Below are 27,942 nucleotides of genomic sequence, written 5' to 3' on the forward strand. Positions count from 1 at the left end.
AAAAGATACTATAACAAGTGAAGGTGTGAGAAAATTAATATTAATCAATAGGGACTAGATGCCTGGGTCTATTTCTCAAAGTGTTATTTTTTTCCTCTCTCCTATGAACTAATAATATTTTTTATTAATTAGATAAATGAAGACATGTTTATTGAAGTATAAAAGCTATCAAAATAGATTCAGTTTTTGAATTCTTGTTTAAATTTAGAAGACACTATAGGCTCCCAGTAGCATTCCTGGGTGTTCATCAAAGTTAGACAGAGACAAAATGAGACATGGCCAGGTCCTCTGTAAGAGCAGCACTTACTCTTGACAGCAGAGTGACCTCAGAATGTTTGATTTTGGTCAGAACTGAAGGACAGGATTTTAGAATACTCATGTAAGAGTGATATATTAAAAAAAAACTTGGTTTGTGTTCCAATTCCATTAAATTACAACATGATAAATCCTATGTTCAGATTGTGAAGTCATGTAGCTTATACTTCCTGCTGGGAATGAGCCATCAGTAATATAGTAAGGTAGATAACCTATACCTTATTCACATGATTGTGGTGCCAGAGTGTTCTCATCATTTTCAATGGTTTTGACTTTGAACTTTCTTATTCATAAAAATGAAAATTAAATTTATGTTCTTCATAAGTAGCCCAGTTGGAAATGTTCTATTATAACATCACAAAACGGAGTGGAGACAGGTTAGGATCACCTGCCAAGATGTGGACCATACTCTATTCCTTTTTAGTATTTTGCATTTACATCACTTTCTTCTTACATTTTTTTTAAAAGATACCTTGTTTTACTTATTACTATTTGTAAATTTCTTGTCATTTTCTTAACTCAATGAACATAAAAACATTCACATTTACTTTTGACCATTCTAGAACTTTTATATATATAAGTTTTCATTTAAGATAGACCCTCCTCCCCAAATCTTAATTCACCTACTGTTTTAAAATCTGCTTTTCTTTAGTTATCTTGAACAAAGAAAACTATGATTAGTTTACATAAAGTATTATTAAGATATTGTCAGAATTTTTTATATTGTTTTTACATGTATTTTAAAGCCTAATAATTAATAAAAATTAGTTTTATGAGTATAAGTTTTAGAAATTAGCTCCCTTCTGGAATCAAAACAGTTGAAGACTGGACACAGTTCTTTCTCTTTGCTGTAGTTTAAGATGGCCTTACTCCTCATGCTGGTGCAATGGCATGGTCCTCTAGTTGTGAGACTTTTGTATTGACCCTCAACTTCACTCCAGCTTGAACATCTGTTTTTCACCTCTCAATAGTTCACTTCTGAAGGGTCTTTGATTATTTATTGTATTTTGAAATGTTTAAGAGATAGATTTTAGAATAACATGCTTAGCATGCTTTCCATCTCTTTCTTTTGGATTATTTCCTAGAAGATCCAGAGTTCAAGCTTATCATCAAATACTATTAAGACAGTTCAGTCTGGTATCAGCTCGTTTGAAATAAATTAAGAGTACGTTCATCTTCATAAATATATTAAGAAACAGAGGTTTTATACTTTCGAGCAAGCATTCCCTAATCTGTTAAAAGTAAGACAAATAATTCATATCTGCTATTTAACATATGGAGGAAATGAAATAATGAACACAAATTAAACACATTAGTGACCATCACACAAGTTATTGATATGTATTAACTTTTATTATTTTTAATCAATTTCTTGATATTTCAAGAACTTTATAGTGGTCCAGTCAGATCCGCTCTGTGTATATTATCCCTTTGGAAGAGTAGGAGATTTTTAGTGTCAAGTTTCAATTTTTTTCCATCCATGTCCCAGATATAATGATCTGGAATACATTTGAATTTATGATATTTTGGGGGGAAATGCAGCCTCAGAGCCTGAGTTCTATTAGTACTTCTCATCACTCCCCAAAGGCCCGTGATATCTTGCATTGTATCCAGAGAAAACTCTTTCCAATGTTTTCTTCTTTACTCCATTTCTTCTTTACTTCTCTGTATATTTCAGTCCATGTGATTTTACTTTAAGACCTAAGAGTCAAACCCTGAGCCTTTATCTTGCTAGGCAGCATTCTACCAACAAGCTAAGACCTCAACTGTACCTGTATGATTTTTAATTCCCGGAAGTTTGCAAAATTGTTTGCCTACTGGTAATGTATTAAGTGGTTTTTAGAATATCCTTGAGTTTATAAATTTTAAGGCATATTTTCTTATTGTTTCATTGGTTTGGAACTTTGAAGAATGATTGTTCACTTCTTTAAACTATGTCAATAGATTACTGGGAATGCACTGGTTTAAAAAAAAAAATGCTACATACCTCAATCGTTCTCCAAGGACAGATTTTTTAGGATTGATTCCAAGCAGTTGTCTTGAAATGAGGTCTTTTTTTGCTGAAGGAACCTTCTTCATGAATCCTTCCTGATCTTATAGAGTATCAAAGTTTGTCATTATTCCCAACAAAGTTGGTCTCTCTTGTCTGAACTACCAAGTGTTTCCTTCTTACATACTGGACGTATTCCCAAATGCTCCTATGTTGATCATTGCTTTTTCCTAAGTGGTAAAGTAACAACTTGAACAAGACCAACACCAGCAACAGCTTGACAGGAAAGGATCCGTGTTTCTTCCTATTTTAATCAAGAGCATGTTTTCTTTATTGCAATGTCTTTTGTTTTAACACTATAAGCTTTTTTCCCTAAATAATTACCCATTATAGAATGATCTAGTGATATTTCTAGTTTTTCAGTTAATAGAAAGACAAATCAAATTCTACTTGCAGTGTGTTTTGCAAACAAAAAAGGTACTAAGACATATCCTAAAGCATTTACATAAATAAATAAGATATTTTGCTGAACAAATTATATTTTCTATTTCTCCTTCAGATTTAAATGAATTCCTTACATGACAATAAAAAATATATTTTCCTGCAAAAAGAAATTTCTAAGAGTAATATTTGTAAATCGAAGAAGGCCATTCACAGGATACAAAGAAATGTTTAATGTTTAGTCTCAGACAAAAAAGAAAATGACAGATGTACTATTGTTCTAATATACCATTCTTTTAATAGAGTTGCCTTTGATGATCAACTGTTTTTAAATGTTAAAAAAAGTATAAAGTATTTAAAGCATAGGCATAATATATTTAGAATTTCCCTTTGCAAAATAAATTCGAGTTATTAAACAAGCTATTTAGCTGAGCACTGAATGATGTTAATACGTGCAAAATTTGGTACAAAAAGGGAAATGAGATTCCCAGATCAATTCCAAACTATTGTATTGTTTTAGTTCATTTCAAATGCTTCCTTTGGGACTTTTCAGATTATGAAGTTCAGGGCTGCTATGTTTTTAGTACACATGGAAAATTTTTAGATGTAATCACTAGTAAACACGTCTTAGGTGATTCATCCTAGTTAAGGAAGTGCCATTGGAAAAAATCAAATAATGAAATCATATTTCGCTAAAATTTGAAAACATTAGTACAAAATACAGAATTTTGAGGCAATTACACATATGATCAAAGAGCCAGTTAAGTGCATCATGTTTTAGATCTGTGATAATGTACATGAAACCACCAAAATACACTTACTGAGGTTAGCTTCCACATAACCATCTACTTTACTTTGTAAAGCTGTATTTTTTATTAACTTAGAAGAAATAAATATAATACTTTCTAATCATGTAGTGCCTACTTATCACATTATGGATGAAAAAAGTTATGTGATTTATCACAGTATTAAGAAAAAGAGAACCATTGCAGGCAGAAAGTGGGAATATTTATTTAAGGTTTTTGTACAGCTCATCATTGACCTTGTATAGGTCAAGTACTTTGTGATAAAAGTAAGATTACTGCCACATCTTTAATCAGACTATGTACTTTTTTTAAAAATTGAAATAAAATATGTATATATGTATACATGTATATAGCAAAGTATTTTTTCTGTCATTGAGTCTTTATGTGAAATTGTCACTGTAGGATGTATTCTAAAGTGCTGAGAGACCTCTATTTAACTCAAAACAAATCCTAGCTTTCTCTAAACTTAGGAAAGTGAGAGCATAGTCCATAGTAGTGAGTCCAGAGACTAAACTGTTAACGTCTATTTTAGCCAGCAGATCCTAGCTTTATTGTTCTCAGTGTACTAGTGTCTGATTGTGTAACTGCCTTCTCCCTGGAACCTCTATAAAAATAGATACATATCTTAAAAAGCTTGTTTAAGGAAGTAGGGTTCAAGTAAACAACACAATAGCTTGTCTTAAAGCTAATTGGAGTTCTCAAATATTAGAGAAACAAGAGACAGAGTAGGCCTGAGTATTTAGTTACTGCTCCTTTTGGTGAGGCAAATACTGTTAGTCTCCTTTAAATTGTAAAGTAATACAGTTAATCTGTAACTTGCATAATTATAAGTGGTTAAACTTTTACGCACATCTTTCGAATTCCCTTTAAGTGCCTCTCTGCACACTCTAAGTTGAGGGACAACGCTTTTATGTACAGATGGAATCACAAGTAAACACAGAATGGATTGGAGAAGAATTGAAATATAAAAGATATATAGATAATGGAATATTTCATTTGAGAGTTAGCAATAGTTATCTCCCAAGCAAAGTGTAAAGCTTGATTGAACAAAGGATAAAGTTAATACTATCTAATAAGAACAGACCATTATAGATCAGTGAAACTGCAAAAGAGAATGATAAGACAAAGGGCAAGCCACATTATCTAAATTAACATTTTTTCCAGCGTGAAAAGGAAGGGACACTGTAGGAAAGCCACAGCTAAATAGTGCGGCCTGCATTTAGTCAACCTGAAGTAATTATTAATTTATGGTTGTCGGTGATTTTAATGAAAATGAAAGCTACGAGGAAAGAATTGAAAGAGATAATGTGCCGTGAAATTGAGTTTCGTTTATTTGGGGGCCACCTTTCCCTTTTTTGTTGTTGTTAAAGGGAAGAAAGTTAATGCAAGATGTCCACATTAAAATTTCACTAGGATTATGTAACCAGCAAGTTAAACGGTAATCATTATATTTGAGGAGAGTTAATGCAAAAGAAATCGAAGCCTGGGTTTAAGATCTACTGGCAGCAGTTAAAAGAAAAAAATCAATAAGATAAAATTAATGCCAGAATAATAATTATTGTCAATAGAACTATGATGAATCCAGTAGGTATTTTGTCACTTATTTTATCTTTTCTATCATGATGAAAAGATGTTCTATGATGACATCATGGTTTGATGGAGTATATTCTAAGAGGAAGAAGGTACCCATAAGAGAACAAAAAAGTCTTCACAATGCAGCCATTTTCTTTGACCTCGATAGTGTTTTGAAACAGTCATGAGAGTGATGACACAAGCCTCCTGGAGCCGTCCAGACCCGCCTTGATGAGCAGTGTGGCAGGGCTGGCAACTCATGTGCATTGTAAGGCCTCACTGTACAAGACAAGTAACTGTTCTCTCGGAACCCTTGCAGACAAGTCTGGAGACTAAGCTCCTTCTGTTAATTCAAACTGAGAAGTAATCCTCACCAGCATGTTTATTCTGTGTTGAAAGAAAATAAAATTTTAATTAATTTTAATTTTTTAAGAAGGGTAAAATATTATAAGATTCAGCTTGTTCTATTATGTATAAAAATCTTAGATATAATCTTTGCTTTTGGAAAATGGAAGTATGTCAGCTTTTTCTTACAATAATGTTAAAATATATTTTATCATATTTTAAACTATGTCTTATATTATCCAGGTTGATGAAATTCATAAATCTGGAATACACAGAATACAGGAAATATGTAAAAACAAAATGTCTTCTCTAAAATAACATTTAAAAAAAAGCAGAGTGAAAGTTTTATCCTATTCTCTGTATTTTTCCTTTCCTCCCTCCCAGTCTTCACTTTTTCTCTCATGAAATCATCATATATTTATTATTTTCTAAGTGTGTCACATTGTAGTAGGTAGTTGCAAATACATATATGAATAAGGGTGATAATCTATAGTCTATTATGAATAATTGAGGTCTGCATGTCATGGTTCTTCAAAGAAAAAAGTTGTAAATGACATTTAGAGAATGGAGATTGTTGAGTTTATGGAGAGGCAGGGTTTTTGTTTTTGTTAATGCATTTAATGCATCTTAATGGTCAACCCAGGACAGTAGTACTAGAGGGAGTTAAGAGAAGGAATTGTTGAGTAAATGCAATATGGAAGCATAAGAAGAAAATGTATTTAGCTTTTGAGACAATGCCAGTTTCTTCAAGTGACCTGATTTTTAATTCAGTGATTCAAAGCACATGGATATCTAATCTCTTCTCACTTCAGAGAAGAAAGTCATATTGCATTAACATGGATTTCAAAGCAAGTTCCACTCACAAGTTGTGTATTTGAACATTCCTTTGTGTATATTTTATATTTAAAATCATTTGTGGACCTATGTGATTCCACCCACTTTCTTCAACCTTCAGACATCAAAATTTCCCAATTTAATAACTTCCATCTCATAAGAGAATTATCATATTTGGCATTATAAGAAGCAGAAGACAACCTGTTGAACTTGAAAGTGTTCATTTGCCCGCTTAACCTTAGAAAAGGAGAACTGCAAAATGTTTCTTACAATAGTAATAGTTTTCTAAACTCCACCTTAGCTGATTTTACTCATGAAATTCACAGATTAAAATATTAAATACCATGAAGAAAATGTCTAAACTTTATAATGATAATGCTTAAAATCCTTTCCCAAGTTGTTTTTATTTTTCTATAAACTCCATAGTCACATCAGAGCGCACCTTAATGGTAAAAAAGAGAGTTCATGATTTCTGAACAATAAATTCTTCTCAGGCTTCTTCCCTGCACGTATCTCACTATGCAACCTCTTTATGTCCCTGGAAATAATTTTTTTTCATTCCCTCTCCAACTAGTTACTTTTTTGTTATTTATTTGTTTGTTTATTTATTTCTCATATATTGCATCTTGACCTCAGTTTCTTCTCCCTCCACTCTTCCCAGTCTCCCTCTCCTCCTCCTCTCACCACCAGATCCACTCCTGCATTTCCATTGAAAAAAGGACAGGCTCCTAGGGATATCAACTGAAGCTGGCCTAACTAGGTACAATAATAATAGGCACTTACCTGTATATCAAGGCTGAACAAGGCAACTCTGTAGGAGCACAAGTGTCCTAAGATCAGGTAAAGGTCACAGATATCCTGACTCCCACTGACAGGACTCCCAGTAGAATATCAACCTACACAAGTATAATATGCATGCAGAGTATCTAGTTTTGAGCCATATTGGCTCCCTGATTATCACTTTGGTCTCAGTGAGTCCCTATGAGCCCTACTTAGTTGATTCTGTAGATCATCACGTTCTTCTGGTGTCCTCAACCCCTCTGGCTCCTACAATCCTTCCTAGCTCTATTCTCTTTGCTCCATCTGCTCCTATTGTTTGTTGGAGGAACTCCCTTTGATGACTATTAAAGTGGGCTCCAGTCTGAGTATTAGAAATCATTTTATTGACTTAGTTTTTGGCATTTGATCCTATCTTAGGTTTTCTTTCTACAATTCGAATCCTGTTACTTTTTTATCAAGTTCTTAATAATATCTATGCTCATTTGAGGTTTCAACCATACTTAAACTTATTTTAGAATCCTGGCATATTTTGCCATTGGAACAGAAATGGAGTAAATGCCAATGAATGCTAAAAACTAAAGAAACCATGTAGGTAAAAGACATTTTGTGGTTCAAATCTCCTACTGCAATATAGCTTTGACGATTGAAATGCCCATTGTACATGTAAAGATTCAAGAATTACTGCCATTTATGTATGTAACTTTAAATTTGTGGGGAAACCAGAAGCTGGAATGAGAAAACATTTCTAACAAGGAAGTCATTCAATAATACCCTATGCCCACTGCCAATTTTATCATGTGACTGTGGCAGATTAGGAAATATCAGAAAATTAATCAGCCACAAATTTTTCAAAGAAAACAATTACTAAAAATAACATTATGATAGACGATTTGGAACACTTCTTGTAAAATCATATAGTAGATTTAAACTCATGCCATGTATTGTATTCAAAATATTTTTCTATGGATATAAAGGAAATAATGAGCCTGTGTTATTACATTGTTGAAAAGCTCATATATTACTACGACTTTAATTTTTATATTTGCACAATGATAAATAGAAGTATATTTCTTATACTGTTAGCTATGGGGACCCAAGAGAGGATCCTTTTCATATTCCTGAGCTAAAGAACAGAAATTTGATGTATCTGCAAAGACCTGGAAAAAAATGTAGTCCACAGCAATAATTTTGTTTTTCATCTCTCTATTCCATTATGAATACTTTCAAATGAATTCTCCCACTGGATTTGCCTACCTGCTAGAGTTCAAACACCTCTTTAAGCAAAGTGGCAATAAAAAGCTTTAATAAGTGCAAGCCTTGCTGAGTGAGGAATCATTAGTGTAAACGTGCAGAAAAACACAGTTTCTTATTTGAGAGAAAGTGTGAGGAAAGCAGAGCATGGAAACAAGAGTCATCAAAATGCAAATATAATAAGCTATTTAAACAAACAAATCTCACACTAATACTGCTCAGTCAGTCCTCTTTCCCTTGCTTCCCACAAGGTCAATTTTTCATTTCTTTTTCTTCTCCAATCTAAAATGAGTTTGCTTTAGACCCTGTTAGAAAGGGTTCCACCTTGGCTAGGATAGAGTGTGGAAGAAAGCTGTACTTTGATTCTTTGAATGTGAGATTTCTTATTTCTTTTGTAGATAGCTATTTAAAAGTGATGGGGTGGGATTCTTAGTGATCTCATTGTCCTCCGTAGCACATTTATCTTCCAGAGTCCTCAGGAGGAAAAAGAAATGTGGCAGTATGAAAACAGAGGGTTTAACTAAGAAAATTAATTTTACTAGCTACTCAAGTCAAGGGACTGAGAGATAAGAATGAAATGTTATCCCTGAGTCCTTAATAGGTAGAAGAGAAATTTTCTCAGTTGAATAACCAACTTTGTTCCTTAATAGTAATAATCAGTTAATTTGTGATTATATATAAGTTGGTAGGTACATAGAGAATTATTTTAAAACTACAGTGTAAACAGGTGGCAATAAGAATTAACTTGGAAGTTCTTGTTTTATTGAAACAAGAACAATTTTGGTATTTGTGTTATCAAAAATATTAAGTCAAAATCAGGGTATAAAGTACTGAAAATGAAAGTGTCTCTATACCTTATGAACTTAGTCCCTCTTTAAGTGTGATATCTGATGTGTAATTGCTTTAAAAATGGTCTCCTGCCTGGCGAGGTGTGTTAATTATTAAAGTGCTTGTTGTGCATGCATGAGGACCTTAGTACAATCCACAGCACCCAGGAGAGAAGCTGGATGCAGCAACTGATTTGTAGCCTCAGGACAGTGATGGGAAGTAGACAGAGAGATCTGGATCCCTAGAGCTTTCTTACTAGACAATCTAGGGGAAACAACGAGCTCTAGGTTCAGTGACAGAACTTCTTTCAAAATGTAGGTGAAGAATGACCAAGTAAGATACCCAAAAGCAAGAAGTGGGTTATATGATCACACATCTATCTATTATTATATAGAAACCAAGAAAATTCTTTTCAGAAAGGTGCATTATTGTTCATTCCCCCTATTGAAAGTGTAATAATTAAGAAAGACATTATTTCATCAGTAACATCGCGATCCGATAGATACATTCAAATAACTAGATCTCAAATTTATGGAAACTATCTTTTTGACATTATATGTAAAGGTATGAGTCTATCAATTTATTTGTGTGATTTGTCTCTTTTATGTATTGTTCATGAAAAATCTAGGAAAATTGTAAATGTAGGCATTTTTATTTCAAATGTGAGGAAAGACTTATGATAGATAAATTTCCTAAATGAGAAAATCATGTACATCAGCTGCAATATCATACATACCTATAATCTTAGTGCCGGACAGGAACAGGGAGAGATATCAGGAGTTTGAGGCTAGCCCTGGTTACAGGAGATGTGAAGATGAACTCTCAGGGCTGTCTTTTTCCCTGACAAAAATAAGTTTCCAAACAACTTACCAGTTCTTAATTCCTTGAAATCAGGAGAATACAGATAGTTTGGTGTCAATCAGAAGTGCCAACATAGAAAATAAGGACTCACCTACTCTCTTGAGGTATAGCAACATTATTATTAATTTCCTGGGGAGCAGCAAATTCAACAGAATAAACACATTCAATTTATATTATAATCAATATAATATTCTACCTGTGGTTTAATAACATCATCACTCTAATTTTGCCAACGCATATAAAGTTAGATGCAATCTCTCATTCTGGCCTTTTCATTTTTAGCACTTCCTTTTGGACAACAAGCAAGCAGGGATATTTAGGGAACCCTGTGACTACAAAAGAAAATAAGGGAAAGATGTTCTGCAAAGGACAGAAATCAGGGCAGCCCTCTCATCCCTCTCTTTACAAGTCCTGCAATTAAGAAGTAGATTTTAGAGATTAAACCGGTCTTAAATTAGCCAGTCATTTTATCCCATGGGGAAGTTTCAGCTTCAGGCACAGAGAGTCACCAATTAGCTTATTTAGCCCTATTCTTTCTGTTGACTGGCAGGAGAAGCTGAAGGTCAGTAAACCAAGAACAATTCACCAAAATACCCACACTGCCTTTTGGCTTTCTCTGAAGGTGTAAAGCCAGAGGAGATTCAATATTGCTTTGGTGGATTTTATCTGTTCTTAAGCTACCATACTAGACTTTAGTGACTCAGAAGTATAAATATCAAAAATATTTGAAAACAATATTTAAGGCCCATTGTGAAAGAAAAGGTTGTCCCTACATACTTCCTTAATGTTAAAATGCCAGGTGCAGTGGAAAACTGTATTTGTTTCTTTTTCTATCAAGAAGAAGGTCAAATTTTTATGACCATAGATCTAACCCTGATTTCCACCCACATTTCTTGGACATTTTCAAGCACAGTGCCCAGAAATGAAAAGCACTTCCCTTTGTTTTCCTAGGGGATTCAACAACATTCTAATACAACAACAGTGGCAATGGCACCAAATGATGTTTTCCTACTGTTAATCTGGCCACACAAACTATTTCATCTCTACAAAAGCAATTGGAATCTAGATTGCTTTTTGATCCGGAAATACATTTATTTTCCTGTTTGCTTCTTGCTATTGTTTTAGTTTCTCTCCCAACACACAAATTTAATACAGACTTTAAAATTCACCTTTGAAGATAGAAAAAGCAAATATGCCTTTTTATACTGAGTTCCCTTTAACATCTACAAGCCAGTTCTTTGACTTATATTTATACTTTTACCTACAATTGAAAGTAGAAACTAACAGTATAATATAATTCAACAATGTAAATAATATTGCACTTTTAAAAAATGTTAATGATTTTGATTTGGGTTAATACATAGAACAAACAGTTCCAGACACCCATCTTATGTTTATGCAACTGATTCTGAATACATATTTTATGGATGATGTTTTGATAGTGTCGTGGTATTTGATAGTCATTGATAGTCTTATAAACTTTGGGAAATCAAAAAGAACCTTGGAAAACTAAAGCACTTTTTAGTGATTTAGGATATACTTAGAGATAGCTGTGATATTAACCTTAGATTTGGAACATATTAAGATAATTTTTACTAAGAAATGAAATATGTTAAAACTAACAGCACAAACAACTACAGCCCAAATTTAATTTATAAACAATTATAATGTCTTTGATATTATAGACATTTGGTCTGGGTCCAATTCAGTAGCATGGTTACTATGAAGCTACCCAGGTTAACTTACCAAGAGTTCCATTTACTGTACACATTTTGTTTACTTCCCAATTACAAAACAAGTTCAAAGATTTTTAGGGTTGTATGCTTAGTGAAGAAACCCTCTGTTGAAATTCTTTTTATAATCTTTCTTTAATTTTATAGTATTTTATCAAAAAAGAATATAACATCTTTTGTATGTAGTTATAAAATAAGAAGCAAATTTTACTTTGGACCTCTAGCAGATGCTTATGGATGTAAACAGATGAACTAGGCCTAAACTGAAGCAAATATGGCAAACTGGCTCAGACTGAGTGAGGTCATAACCCCAAACCTTAGACATTTTCTTCAATTGTACCTAAAACAGAAAGACGAACCTTTAGTGTAATAGTACAATATAATGTATATATGTGACTTTTCATAAGAGCAAATTGACTTCATAAGCTCATTTAGTTCACTCACAAGTTCAAGGAAGATATCAAGTAGTAGACAAAAATGTTAGCTTGCTCAAGCTTAGACTGAGTGATTTGGATGAAGCTAGTACACAAAGAAAGCTCACTGTAGAGGGATAAACATTTTGAAGAAGGCAGAGACTAGAACGTCTCTTCTCAGGCTGTTTGCCAGCTAAATTATTCTCATGCACCACTTTGTTTGGAAAGACAGTCTCTGAAGTACAATCACACCCATTTCCCAAGATGGACTAGTTCTTTAATAAACGCTCTGGTCTGTTGCCCTCAGTCAATTTCCCTAAGTTTTGATGAAACTGTTGATTGGCTATTTTCACAATTTGCAGTTGAAGCAGTTTGTCTGTATGTGGGCGTTTGGGGGTGTTCATGTTTATATTTAAGGTCTGAGTGAAATCTCCAGGGTTAGAGTCGTCAGATCCAAAAGCAAAATGTGGATTTTGCTTTTGTCAGAAGTGGCACAGGACCTGAGGAGCGTGTTGAAAACAGTGCAGATAGAGAAGCTCCCTGTGTCGATTAATTCAGAGCACAGCTGGGGATGGGAAGGCAAGCCCATTCTAGGGAATGAAGAATGGCCGATCAGGGGTGGGGCTGCCTGCCTCCCTCTCCACAATGTACTAATCCTCAATTTGGCACTGCTTTAAAAGAAAAGAAGTCTAAATTGAGGCCAGCTGATTTCTTACTGAATCAGCCAGCTGGATGTGGAGTCAATTTCCGCAGCCTCCACGCTGTGGTAGCCAGGAAATATTTTAATTGAAAGAACTCTATGTTGACAAATACCAAAGACAACCTATTTATAGCTTTTAAACAATATTTATGGAATGCCTTTATTTAATAACATTTCCCTTTAAACTTGCTTGCAAAATAGAAAAAAAAAACTGTCAGGCAAGGGCTAAAGCTAAATGATATGGAAAGAAAATAAATAAAATCAGAGGGAAGGGAGGAAAGGATAATTGCTTTAATTTTATACAAAAAGCAACAGGCATATGTTACTGAGGCAGGTGATATAATTCTATGAAGACTCATTTAAAATCACAAGATTTTTTTAAATAGCATCTGGAAGAATGAGTTATATAAAACTAGTAAGTATACAGCTTAAGCACACAGTTATTAAAGCTTTGTCAACATATGTATATTACCTGGGAAATTTTAGACAGTCACAATGATTTCTTATATATTTTCTCTTTTAAATGAAAGAAGTCAAACATTATCTGCAATGTCATCTAAAATCCAATACAGGTATTTTTCTTAATAGTACAATGATTAAAAGTGTCCAATTTGATTATAAAGATGACATAATCATTAAAATATATACTCTTAAGAGTGTGAAACAGTTTATTGACCTTGCACCCCAGTTAACACTATTTGGCTTTTCCAGTCATTATCCCATCAATAATCTTTAATGTTTGGAAGTAACACTTTACCTTTTCAAGTCTTTATATAACTCTTTGGGTTTTGCGTAACTCAGCTTTTTGCAGTAGTCAATGTAATGTGCATCGTATATTTTCCTTATAATCAAGAATATTATCATTTGTAATTGAACAAAAAGGAATGATGAATTAGACAAAAATACATGGTTTAGCTCACTGCTGAGTACACAGAGAAATAGTAGCAAGCCCCCAATTCATGGTTATGTAGTGTTATTATTTGAAAATCACAAATCTCATGACACAAACACCCTGGCTATTTGGAAGGTGTTTTTCAACTTCCAGCTTCTTGGGAAGGGGGTTTAATATAGTTGCTTTTCCATTACTGTTACTGTTTGGAGGGGAGAGGCGGACTTGCCACATGTGGCTTTGCTGGTATCTGTGGTGTGCTATAAGGCAGCTCTCCCTAGTGGACACTGAGTAACCATGCACAGGAGTAAAATATGTTCACATCCTTCTCCATATATAGCACCGTATATCACAATGTTGCCATACTCAGCATACAATTTTAAAAAACAGCCTTACCTCAAATGATAAATATGTTTCAGGATGACAATATCTAAAATCCACTGTTAAATCCATCTCACAATAAGGTATTTGGGGGCGCTGTCCTTTTCCAAATTCACTATTAATTGACATAATGATTAAGAAATGACAAGAGAATTTATTTTACTCCATTTTGGAAGAAATAAGGAAAGTATCTGGGTTTGTGGAATCTGGAACTATTTTCAAAATATTTTTATCAATTAGATTAGAATATTTTTGGTGAGAAACTGTTGTGCATTACTTAATCATGGGGGGGGAAGTGCCTGTCAGAACTTCATAGGCAATCGTATTGGAGAAGGAGACGTATCTCATTACTCACTTTCCATTTTTATGAAAGGCTCATCCACGTGTGCAATGATGCATTCATAGGTTTACACCTTCTTTGGAAAAAAAAAGACATTTTGCATTTAAATTGCCGTTACTTTCCTTAGAGCAGCTAAGGAGAGGGGTGCTAGCCTTGAATGAGCAATCCAAAATAAAATGTAGTTAAACAATCATGATCAGGTTTGAAACAGTGAATTTTGCTTTAATTTTAATGTATAATTAAATTTCAGTAGGGCATTTTATACCGAAAACAGTCTCTTCTAGGGTACCTGAATCAAAACATTAAAAAGTATTATAATTTGGGGAAGGGTACATAAACTCAGACTGTGATAAGGATAGCTGGACCTAGAGACTATGTCCATTGCGGGGTCTTCATTGCTTATCATTAAAAATATGAGAAAAGGCCACATACAAAAGGAGAATCATTTTATAGGCAGCAAAAATGCCTTTATGTTTTTCTATGTTCCTGAAGTACCTTGAACTTTGTTGAAATTAGGCATTATTGAAAGCAATTATCCAGATATGTTTCTGTGGTAAAGGAAGTAGAGATAGTGCTACTTACTGCTTTGAGAATGTGGGAGGACCCATTAGTCCCTACCTAGCATTATAACGTTGAGTTCACACTCTAGTTACTATCCTTGAATACATTAATACTGCATGAGAAAAGAAAAAACAATCCATTTCCAAGTCAGACTTGTATTAATGTAAGTTTTGGGGTCAGTTTTGATTAAAGAATAGATGAAATTGGCAATCAACCCTAAAGATGTAACCTCTTGTTCAAGTATATAAAGAAGCACAAAGGTTAACATTTTCCTTTACAAGTAGAAGACAAAAGAGTTCACAGAATGGGTGGCATGAATAGGAATTAGTCCAACCTGGAAAGTCCAGGAGAGGAGGAAGAGAAACAGAATGGAGGAAAGAGGAAGGAACTTGAGGAGGACCTGGGAACAAGTGACTATGAGAAAGAGCTTCTAATGGGCTATACTGCAGCAGGGTAGCAGAGTTTATCAGCAGCTAATTCTATGTTTTAAATACCTTTGAGGAGAGATTTTGAACCTCACACATGCACGCATACACATCATGTTGAGGTAATGCTCAAATGATCTGAAATGTATAATCCTTATACACGGTTTCCTTGTGGAGCTGCCACCCTGTGCCCCATGAAGATGTCAATATATGTGTCCATGAAAGATAAAAATAAAATTTAAAATGACGTAGAAAATGGTATTTGCATTGGAAAAGCAAAAAGCTTGTTTCAGCAGTTAAAGTGAAAGGGGTGGGGGATGGGAGAGACAGACAGTAGGGACTGTGATGGTCACTGTATTGCAAGGGCTTGCTTAGTTCAGATCCAAAACCCTTCCTAACCCTCCCTGAAAATGGAGGATTTGGACGAAATTATTGGACAAGTTATGATACCAACTGAGAAAAACTCAGGTAACGAGGATATCACCCACTTTTAAAAAATAGCTGTTGTATCTTTCATCTGCTAACCACATGAGCTAAAATAGCAAAACAAAAAAGAACAAGAAAACATAGTTTGCTGAGCAGTGACACACATCTAGAGACACACATCTAGAATGTGACACACACATTGAAGTAGAAAGTACGCCAGAAAGGAACAATAGAAAAGCAGTTGCCTCAGTCTCTATTTTGTTGTTGAGCTCTGATTTTCATAAGCCAGACTGTCATTAAAATAAAGAGCATAGCCGGGCGGTGGTGGCGCACGCCTTTAATCCCAGCACTTGGGAGACAGAGGCAGGTGGATTTCTGAATTCGAGGCTAGCCTGGTCTACAGAGTGAGTTCCAGGACAGCCAGGGCTATACAGAAAAACCCTGTCTCGAAAAACAAAAACAAAAATAAAATAAAATAAAATAAAATAAAATAAAATAAAATAAAATAAAATGAGTATGCAGCATTGGTTGGCTGAAGATACCCAGTTTTATCTTTGGAGAGTTCTAACAGAACCTTTAAGATTCAATAAGGGACAAATTGAGGTAATAGGACAAGAATATAGTTAATCAGTTCTGGCCATGGTGTGGTTCTTCTCACTGTTATATCAGTTCCCATATTTTGAGGTAGTTGCTTAAGCGAACAAGGTGGTTCCCAAGGAGATGGTAACTTCTGTCTAGGATGACACCTCACTCTCAAAAATAATTGATAGCTTTTTCTGGTATAACGGGGCTGAAGGAGATTCTATTCTCCAAGGTTTTATGACCCCTGGTATCCAAAGGGACAGCAGGTTTAGAACCCTGTCTTGTTACTGTGCCTTCAAATTTAACAGGGAGAGAGATTTGAGGGGCAGAGTCTGATGAGAAAAAATAAGAGACAGAAAATTCATATATTTATTCTGCTTTTACTATCTTGTGGGGCATGCTGAAGAGCCAATACTTTTTGACTGAAGCAGTATCATTGTTCCTGTCTTTACAGTATATCCCAATAATGACAAATGTCTTCATGTTACCCTAAATATAAGCAATTGCTAAATGACTGGTGAAAACTCACTTAGCCAATGTAAACAATTACTGTTTTCAGACTTGAAAGTAAAAGTTCTTCTATTACCACCTGCAGGCAAGACAGTTTCTGTTGTGCTCTCTGTAAATGTCTAAAGTCTTTCCATGCTATTACATGGACATTTTATGAAAGAAAATCTGAAAAGCCTTTATGGCTATGGAATTATTAAATAGATTACTTTGTTTTGACTATTAGTGACACTGGCCCTTTAAAGGGCAATAACACATAATCAGCCATTCCTTGACCGTTCAAATAGAAATCTAAGGATGTTTTACAGTTGAATAGTTGCATTGCAATGTGAAATGGGGTGTATCAACAGAAATAACCCTTTTCATTTTACCTAATCCCGGGAAATAAAAGCTTTAGCTAATAATAACCCATCCTTACATTAGAAATGTAATTCTAGTAACAGAAAAATCTAAAATTGCTGACCACATACCATTCATCATGGAATGTCAAACAGCCATCAGTTCAAGAATAGAATCAAGTTGCTAAACGGATAGATGTGAAAGTAGTTTATTTGCAGAACCTCTTTCCATGAAAGAAAAATACAGAAGTGCCCTCCCCAGCCCATCTCTTTTAAAATGTTGTCCTTAGTATTGGGCTCAGAAGCATCAAGAACGAACATATTTTATTTATTTAACTTGCCATCTAACAATACTTATTTGTCACACATTTCTACTACTGGCGAAAACCAACTATTTCAAAATCAAGTATGATATGTAGAAATGCGAAGACTAGTGCAAAAACTTACATGGTAAATTCAGACTACTGTAACACAAGAAAACAAATACCATGCTGGAAAAATCAAAACTAAAACTCATCTCAATTGCAAAGAGCTTATGCAACTGTAAAATCCATTCAATATAATCTTTATTTTAACTGTAACAAAGTATTATTTTGATAGTTTACAGAAATAGTTACTGTGGCTACAGTTTAGAAAATTAATTAGAATATGTACCAATAGTATTCTATCTCTCTACTACATGTCCTTATTATGCTTTCGGAACACATTCATTCAGTCTCCTAAAGGTTAAACATTAATTCAAATTTGTAGCTACAGCAAAAGAATGTAATAGATTTTTACCAAGATTTTTTTCATTGTAAAGTGTAATTTTATACACACACAAATGAATGTAAATCTAGGTAAATGCCAAGGACATGAAAAATTAATGTATTATATTAATTATAGTTTTGTCATTATCCCTACATTTTGTGCTTTTGTTTCCACTCAGACCTGGGTGCCTGTTTGTATATTAATGATTCCTTTCTTAAAATGAGACCGTATTTTCTAAACCATATTTATTTGTTTATTTACACATTTAACTTTTAAATATCTTTTGTTGTTGTTTTTGGTTTTCAAAACTGATTTCTCTCTGTAGCCTTTGCTGTCCTAGAATTCACTTTGTAGACCAGGCTGGCTTTGAACTCACAGAGAACATCATGCCTCTGACTAGTAATTACTAGGATTAAAGGCATGTGCCATTACTGCCTGGTCTTTGAATCCATCTCTAAATAATGTGGCCAACCGAATATGTTAAAATGGAATTACACTATATTTTGATGTCTTCTTTTTTTTCTCTTAAAATTCTGTTTGCAAGATTCACCACCACTGTTTAAGTATCTCTGGCCAATTCCAAATACATATTCCAAATGTAATAGAAATCATTCCTTTCCTCCATTATTCATGGTCACTTATCAGTCCCAGTTCCAAGCAATCTTAATGTGCACGTTCTAGGAAAGATATCTGTGTGTACTGTAGTATATGTGTTGTGTATTCACTGTGGCTTTGTATGTATGTGCTCAAATACAAGAGATGTGTATTTATTGTGGCTTTGTATTTGAGAGTGCACTAATTAGCATATCATGATATACCTCTCTTCTTAGCATTACAAAACTAAACACATGGATTTTCATACCTTCAATAGCTTTATACGTGATGCCCTATGATCAGTGAAATCTTAGACAAAGCATAAACCTGTGTAACCTTCTCTGGTAAGAACACACTCTACTAGATAGCACGCGTTAGCCTTAGTAGTATTTGATTTCCATCTACTACTTTATTTACTTATAATGTTTTCATTCCTGGAAAAGAAATTCCTCTTTGTATCTACTCTGTTTATCTTTAGAAATTAGAAGTGACTAATCTGTTTCATACGTCTCAAAATTTACCCCTCTTTTGAACATTTAATATGACTATGATATTCAAGAATTACTCTCTTGTGTCTGATTCCTTTTGTTTAATAGAACACTTTGAGCCTCATCCGTGTGGTCACATTCAACAGCGCTTACTTTTATGGTGCAGTTATATTGCATTGCATGGATATGACACAGTTTGTATCTGTGCCCTAATTTTAGAGTACACACTACAGTTATTTCTACCTTTTAGTTTTTGTGAATAAGCCCTTTCAATTTCTATAAAGGCATATTTTTCTTGGATGATTATTTTGTTCTGTTACATTTAATAAAATCTATGCGTCATTTCATATTTTAAATTTAGATCCACAGTTCATTGTAATTTATTTGTTTTGTATGTTTGTAAAATAAGGGACAATATTTACCCATCCCCTTCTGTATCATCGTCTTCCTTATTGAAGGGATGAACAACACTACTAAGTGTTCCCGTCTAGACCACACACAAAAACTGATACCAAAAAACAAAGGTATCCTTTAAGAATACAGAGACAAGGTGGCTGAGTCAGAAACAGCAAAGCACAGATACCTTTTCATTTGTTAGGGGGAATTCAAGGGCAGGGAGGTGGGAGTGGGTGGGTGGTTGCCTCATAGAAACAAGAGGAAGGGGGATGGGCTAATGGGTTTCTGGAGCGGGGAAGTAGGGAAAGGGGATACCAACTGAAATGTAAATAAATAAAATATCCAATTTAAAAAAAAAGGGAGAAGAGAAGGTTTGTGTTAGAATGAGCTTCAATGGTTTGGTAAGTTCTAATTGAGTATGTTAATTAGTTAATGCGGATTTTTGATTGCTGAACTTTGATGTTTTGATAGTTGGACCTTAGAGATCCATCTCAGGAATGAGCCAGGTATAAGAAAGTCTATGCCCACTACCACTTCCGTGCCCTATACCCCACCCCCACCCACCCTAGCACATCAAGTCATTTGAGACTACGTGCATCAAAAATCAAATGTCCATAGGTGTGTGGATTTATTTATGTTTTTTTTTATTTTATTCCATTAATCCCCTTGTCTGTTTCTATCCCAAGTACTATTCAGTTTTTCTTTCTATTGCTTTGCAGTATAGCTTGAAGTCAGGCATGTTTTAAAACCTCTAGAAGTGCTTAAATTGTTCAGAATCATTTTAGCAATCCTGAGTTTTGTTTTTGTTTTCTCATAGGAAGTTGAAAACTGTTTTTTTTTTCAATCTGTGTGAAGAATTGTGTTGGAAATTTGATGGGGATTCCATTGAATCTGTAGATTACTTTTGGTAAGATGGACATTTTCACTATGTTAATACTACCAATCCATGAGTAAGGGAGATCTTTCCATCTTCTGGTATCTTCCTCAGTATCTTTCTTCAGAGACTTGAAGTTCTTGCCATACAGTTCTTTCACCTGCTTGGATAGAGTTATACCAAGGTATTTTATGTTATTTGTGGCTATTTTGAAGGGAACTGTTTAGCTAACTTCTTTCTCAGATCATTTATTGCTTGTGTAGAGGAAAGCTACTGATTTCTTTCAGTTAATTTTGTCTCCCTCTACTTTGCTGAAGGTGTTTATCAGCTGTAGGAGTTCTCTGGTAGAGTTGTCATGTTATTTATGCATACTATCATATCATCTGCACATCCATCTGGATACGTTGATTTCTTCCTTTCAAATTTGTATCTCCTTAATCTCCGTAGTTGTCTTATCGCTCTATGTAGAACTTCAATTATTATATTTAAGACAAGGGAAGAGAGGCTAGCCATGTCTTGACTCCAATTATAGTAAAATTTTTCTGTTCCTCTGCATTTAGTTTGATGTTGGCTATTGGGTTGCTGTATATTTCCTTTATTGAGTTCAGGTATATGTGTTATATTCCTGTTTTCCTCAAAACTTTTTTTTTTTTTTTTTTTGGTTTTTCGAGACAGGGTTTCTCTGTGTAGCCCTGGCTGTCCTGGAACTCACTCTGTAGACCAGGCTGGCCTCGAATTCAGAAATCCGTCTGCCTCTGCCTCCCAAGTGCTAGGATTAAAGGAATGTACCACCACTGCCCGGCTTTCCTTAAAACTTTTATCATAAAGAGGTGTTGAATTTTGTCAAAATTTTTTCAGCATATAGTGAGATGATCATCTGGTGTTTTTCTCTCTTTCAAACTATATGGTTGATGATGTTGATGTATGTTTGTATAATGCACTACCCTGCATCATTAGGATGACACCTACTTGATCATGGTAGAGGATATCTTTGATCTGTTTTCAGATTAAATTTTCGAGTATTTTATTATTTTTGCAAGGGAGATTAGTCTGAAAATCTCTTTTTTGAGTCTTTGTGGAATTTAGGTATCAGGATGACTGTTGCCTCAGGTCATGAGTTTGACAACATTCCTTTCGTTTCTATTTTGTGGACTAGTTTGAGGAGTATTGGAATTAGCTCTTCTTTGAAAGTCTGTTAGAATACTACATTAAAATCATCTGACACAAAGCTACTTTTGTTTGGTAGATTTTTAATTATTGCTTCTATTTCTTTAAGGGTTACAGGACTATGTAGTAGTTTACCCACTCTTGATTTAGTTTAGGTACTTGGTATCTGTCTAGAAAATAACCCATTTCCTTTGGACTTTTCAGTTTTGTGAAGTACAGGTTTGTGAAGTCATACCTAAGGGTCTTTTGAAATTTCTCAGTGTCTGCTGCTAACTTGGGTACTGTTTCTCTGCATTTTAGGTACTTTGGATAAGGGTTTGTCTATCATGTTGATTTTATCAAACAACCAGCTCTTGGTTTTATTAAGTCTTTGTATTTTTCTTTTTGTTAAGTGATTGATTGTAGCCCCAAGTTTGGTTATTTCCCACCATGTCCTCCTCCTAGGTGTGTTTGCTTCTTATTTCCTAGAGCCTTCAATGTACTTTTAATGTTAGTATGAAAACTCTCTAATTTCTTTATGGGAGCACTTAGTGCTATGACATTTACCCCAGCACTGCTTTCATAGTGCCACATAAGGTTGTGTGTCCCATTTTTGAATTCTAGAAAGTCTTTAATTTCTTTGTTTCTAAACCCAGTGATAATTGAGTATGTAGGTTCCCTGTTGCCGCTATTTTGTTGAAGACCAGCTTTAATCCATGATGATTTGATAAGATGTATGAGGTTATTTAAAATTTCTTATATCTGTTGAGGCTTGCTTTGTGATCAAATACACAGTCAATTACAGAGAAGTTTTTGTGAATTGCTGAGAAGAATCATGTTAAACTTTTGTGTTCAGGTGAAATGTTTTATAGATATCTATTAGGTCCATTTGAATCTTAACCTGTTAATTTTGTTATTTCTCTGGTATAGTTTCTGTCTGGATGACCTGTTTATTGGTGAGAGCAGGGTATTGAGGTCTCCCATTATTAATGTGTAGAATTCAATGTGTGATTTAAGCTTTAGTAATGTTTCTCTTATGAATGTAGGTACCTTTGCATTTGGTGAAATAGATGTTCAGAATCAAGATGTCCTCCTGATGGATTTTTCCGTTGATGAGTGTGAAGTGTCTTTCCCTGTTAGTTTTGACTTCTTTCTGTTCTGAAAGTCTTTTTTTTTAGATATTACAATGGCTATTCCAGCTTGGTTCTTGGGTCTGTTTGCTTGGAAAACCTTGTTCAAGCCCTTTATTCTGAAATAATACCTATCTTTGTTCCAGAGATGTGTTTCTTGTATACAGAAGAATGATAAATTCTGTTTATACATCTATTATATTAATCTGTGTCTTTTTTCTGGGGAGTTGAGTCCATTGATGTTGAAATATATTAGTGCCCAGTGATTTTTATTTTCTGTTGTTTTGAGGTTGATGGTGGTTGTGTGTGTGTGTGTGTTTCTTTTCTATTGGTTTTAATGATGTGAAATGATTTATTTCTTGTGGGTTTTGTTTTTTGAGTTTAGTTAGCCTCATACTTTGGAGATTTTCTTCTAGGAAGACCTCTGTAGGGCTGTATACAGTAGAAACGTTCTGTTTAAATTTGATCTTGTCATAGAATATCTTGGTTTCTCCATCTATGGTAATTGAAGTTTTGCTGGGTATAGTAATCCGGGCTGGCATCTGTGGTCTCTTAGGATCTGCAAAACCTCTACCCAGAGTCTTGTAACTTTTAGAATCTCAAATGGGAAATTGGACTTAATTCTAATAGGTTTGCCTTTATATGTTACTTGGCCTTTTTTCCTTGCTGCTTTTAATATTCTTTCTTTGCTCTGTACTTTTAGTGTTTTAATTATTTCATGGCAGGAGACTTTTCTGGTTCAATCTATTTGGTGTTCAGTAAGCTTCTTATACCTTCATTGTCATGTCTTCTTTTAAGTTCGGGAACATTTTTTTTTTAAGATTTTTTTTTAAGATTTATTCTTGGCCATTGAAATGGGAATATTCTTCTTCTATTCTTTTTATTCTTAAGTTTGGCCTTTTCATAGTGTCCCACGTTTCCTGGATGTTTTATGTCATAAGTTTTTAGATTTTTCATTTTCTTTGACCACTATATTCCTCTCTTCAAACATACCTTCTGTACCAGAGGTTCTCTTTTCTATCTCTTGTATTGTGTTCAGGATACTTATGTCTGTAGTTCTTGTTCTCTTTCCTAGGTTTTACATCTCCAGGATTATCTCAGTTTGTGTTTTCCTTATTGCTTCTATTTCCATTTTCAATCTTGGACAATTGTATTCATATCCTTCACCTGTTTGAGTACATTTTCCAGTATTTCTTTATTTTTGTTTGCCTCCTTTTATTAGGTCTCTATCTATTTGGATGTATTACACTGCCCTTTAGGCATTTGATTTCCCATGGCATTGGCTGGATTATACTGATGGCAGCAGGACTTCTTGGGAAGATTGGGAGAGCCATGGACAATGGGGGTCATGGTATTTGACTCTGCTGGCTGTGATTCAGGCATATCCCATTCTGTTGGTTTCCAAGGTGGTTAGTTTTGGGGTCCCTGAAAGTTTCTATAGTGAGATAGGATGCTCTTGTGGTCCCACAATAATCAGTGGAGCTCAGGGGCCCACAGGCCACTCACAGAGCCCTTCATCACTTTCTATCTTCTGTAGGTTTTTGTTTGTTTGTTTTTTGTTTTTTGTTTTTGGTTTTCTTTTTGGTTGGTTGGTTGTTTGTTTGTTTGTTTGTTTGTTTGCTGGTTTGGTTGGTTGGTTGGTTTATTGTTTTATCTCCATCCTAACGTTGATTTTCAGATTTCTAGACACCTGTAGAAAAAATTATCTGGCTTCTGAGCTGCATCTTTATGTTTGACTCTTTCAGTAATAAAAAGGTGATCTTGTTTTATTTTCAATTATATCAGTTTCATTCCATTGATTCAGTCACTGAAAATTCAAAGCTCGCAACCACCAATGAACAGAACCAAATAAAACTTATCTTTCTACGTCTGGATTACCTCATTCAGAATGGTTGTTTGCTGCCCCATCTATTTACTCTAAAATTTTACATTTCTCAACAAATGATCAATATTCCACTGTGCCAAGGTGCCATATTTTCATTCATCAGTGGATCAATTCATCAGTGGATGGATATCTAGGCTGTTTCTATTTTTCAGCACTCTCTGTTTAATGTCATGTTCCACTTTTCTTAATTAGGTTGTTTATTTTTGTGATATATATATATATATATATATATATATATATATACTTATTTCTATTTTTGAACACTAATCCTATGCCAGATATATTGATGGTAAACACATTTTCCCATTCTCATTTTACTCTTCATTCATTTTTGTTGTTGTTTTATGATGCTCCACTTGTCAATTATTGGTCTTACGTAGGCCATATTGGGGTCCTGTGCAGAAAGTCCTGGCTTATGCCTACAAAATCAGGTTAATTTTCTACTTTTTCCTTTTTCAGGTTAAGAATTTCATATCTTATATTGAAGTCCTTGATACATCTTAGGTGCTCAAGCCCAGGCTCAGGCTATCTGAAGATGAAAATGAAGAACTCTCAGTTCCTTCTCCAGGTCAACATCTGCCTGCATGTCATCATGCTTCTCTTTATGATGACAATGGACTAAACTTCAGAACTGTAAGCCAGCCAATTGAGCCACTGAAAGAAGTTTCCACCAGAGAACCTATTATGATTGGGATTATTACACACACACATATACATATATATGTGAGATATTAATATATATCAATTACACATATATCATAGGGAAAGTTTTTTCTTAAAAAGACTAGTCTGAATACCTGTCTAGGGCAAGATCAATTCAGTGGTGATAAGATTTCAGAACAATTGTTTTTCTCTTTCCATTTTATTCCCAATATAAGAATTTTTATTTTTTACATTATAGCTTCATGCTTTCAAGAGTTTTTTCACTAGTAGTTTTAGGGAAGATGATTCAGATTAAAAGACACTGTTCATAATGAAAGAAGAAATCCAAATACTAACACTTGATTATACTAGGTGTGCTCATTTTATAGGTGAGTTTGATGTATCTGTGTGTGTGTGTGTGTGTGTGTGTGTGTGTGTGTGTGTGTGTGTTTATGTTGGCTTGTAGTTGATATTTTACCTCTTTCCGTGCGATTAATAAGATTCCTGACTGGAAAAGAGTAGGAGGTTTATTAGAGATGACTGATATTAATTTGTGGACAGAAATATTTTTTCCTGAAAAGGTAATGTTATGTTTCCAAAACCAATATATACTAATCTACCCACAAGTATCTGTTAGAAAAATCAGAAAAATAAATACAAGCAAACAACAAAAAATAAGCAGACAAAACCCCTTTCACATCTGTTGTCAGATACTTTGAATTTTTAGTATAGAGGAATATTGTAAGTATGCAATATCTTAAGTGGGTAAGATTTATAATTATGTTCTTAAGTCAGAAACAAATGAATGATATTGATGTGCTATTTAAATTTCAACCATCAACATAAATCAGTTTTTTTTCCTCTTTACTTCTTTAGTAGTACATATCAGTTTAACAATGCAAGGACTCAGTACTTTCTGTGTAATTCTCTAGAGAGTGAAATTTGCATGGAATGTCAAGTTCTGGGAATTAGCTATTAATTACTGTGCTTTCCAAGATGTTTTAAATTTAATACTAGTCAGTAGATTTGTGTCTACACCTTCATTCTTTCTTCCTCATGTGCTAAGGAATCATTGCAACATACTTCATGCTTTACATCATATTAAATTTGAAAGTGAACATTTATTATGGTTGGAAATTTAAGATTATATCATTTAAGAATCACAATGTCTTATCAACTAAAATGAGATGGTTCAAGGAACATTTCTGTTATGGTCAAATATATATGCCAATTAATAAGCCTGAATCTGAAAACATGAAAAGATTTATTATTCTTTCAATGAATCTATGAAAATTTCATCTTAACTAAATCTTTGTGACAGTTATATTTATGTATTAAGTGCTGAACAGGTCTAAATATAGAGCTTTAGGTGAAGATTTATGCTTCATTTTCAAAATCTTTTTGGTGCATGATATGTGTGGATGTACATGTGTACTTCTGCATAGGATTATAGACATGTTTATACCATGATTTTACGTGTGTGGAGGTCAGAAGACAACTGAAGTTTACTGCTGAGTTTATTCTTTATATAGCACTTTCCATTTATATGTTTCCTGTAACCTGGTATGTATTAGAATATTACGTACAGTTTGTAAAAAAGACAGAGGAAGATTATCTTAACCTTTTTAGTGTGTTCCTATTATCTCAATACTTTTAAGAATAATTTTCAAGAATATTTACTAAATATTACTTCAGTTTTCTTATATTCAATGTTACATATTAAGTGAGCTTATATTAATATTATCCCTCTTCACTAACTTCTAAATCAATTCTGCATTTTATAGTTAGTAGCACATTAGAATCTAGAATATAAGACAACACTCAAGAAAACAACAGAAAATTCTTTTTAAATCATGGTTAGACAGCCTTTTGTTATCAAAAACAAAGAAATAAAAATAAAATCCCAACCCCAAATTAAAAAAAATGAATCCCAGGCTTCATATAATCCTACATGTATATTGGCCATAGTTTCAGATCTGCTTCTTTGTGTAGGTGGGCACATCATGGCAGTGCACATGAAAAGCCAAGTTACCTATTCAGTGCTCAACAAGTCAAATAGAGAGTAGAAGTAGCTAAGGTCTCACTGTTTGTTGTCTTCTAGCCCATGCTTCTAGTCTTGATACAAGAAGTTGTACCTAGTGACTACATTTTGTTGCCAACTGTCTCTTATATCTGCAGCTTTCTTACAATGGGAAACTGCAGAATAATTCTGGTTACTAAAGAATCACAATGTATGTGTTGTGTCAAAATGTAACCTCTCTTTAAAGTTCAGAGGTAAATATTTAATATATAATGTGTTTCCTTGTCTTACTTTTTCATTTTCTGAAAATCTCTCCCAAGGAAGTGAAGTGGTTTTCCACAGTGTCTTGTTTAGAGATTGATATGTTGTGGTTGTTGTGGATATTAAAGTTATTATTGTGATGTTGTGTGGTATTTTCTGCAGTGTTAAGTGAATAAAACACTTCCTAGGTGTCTCCAGATGGTTTGAAAGATATTATGTATGTATTAAGTACAACACTCTGATGCCTATAAGGTCAAGTTGCCTTGATATTAACATCAACATTCTATGACATATGACAAACCCATTCCAAACAGGGCAACTACACAATCATATTCACCAATCTCTAAATCAATTTACGTTGTGCTTGGTTACTGCTATAGCCAGTTAATGATACTCCATTCTGTACCATAGATATCATTTACACCTTACTTTGTTTAA

Source organism: Grammomys surdaster, unplaced genomic scaffold (assembly GCF_004785775.1).
Source record: "Grammomys surdaster isolate TR1022 unplaced genomic scaffold, NIH_TR_1.0 126124, whole genome shotgun sequence".
In the NCBI taxonomy this organism is placed as follows: Eukaryota; Metazoa; Chordata; class Mammalia; order Rodentia; family Muridae; genus Grammomys; species Grammomys surdaster.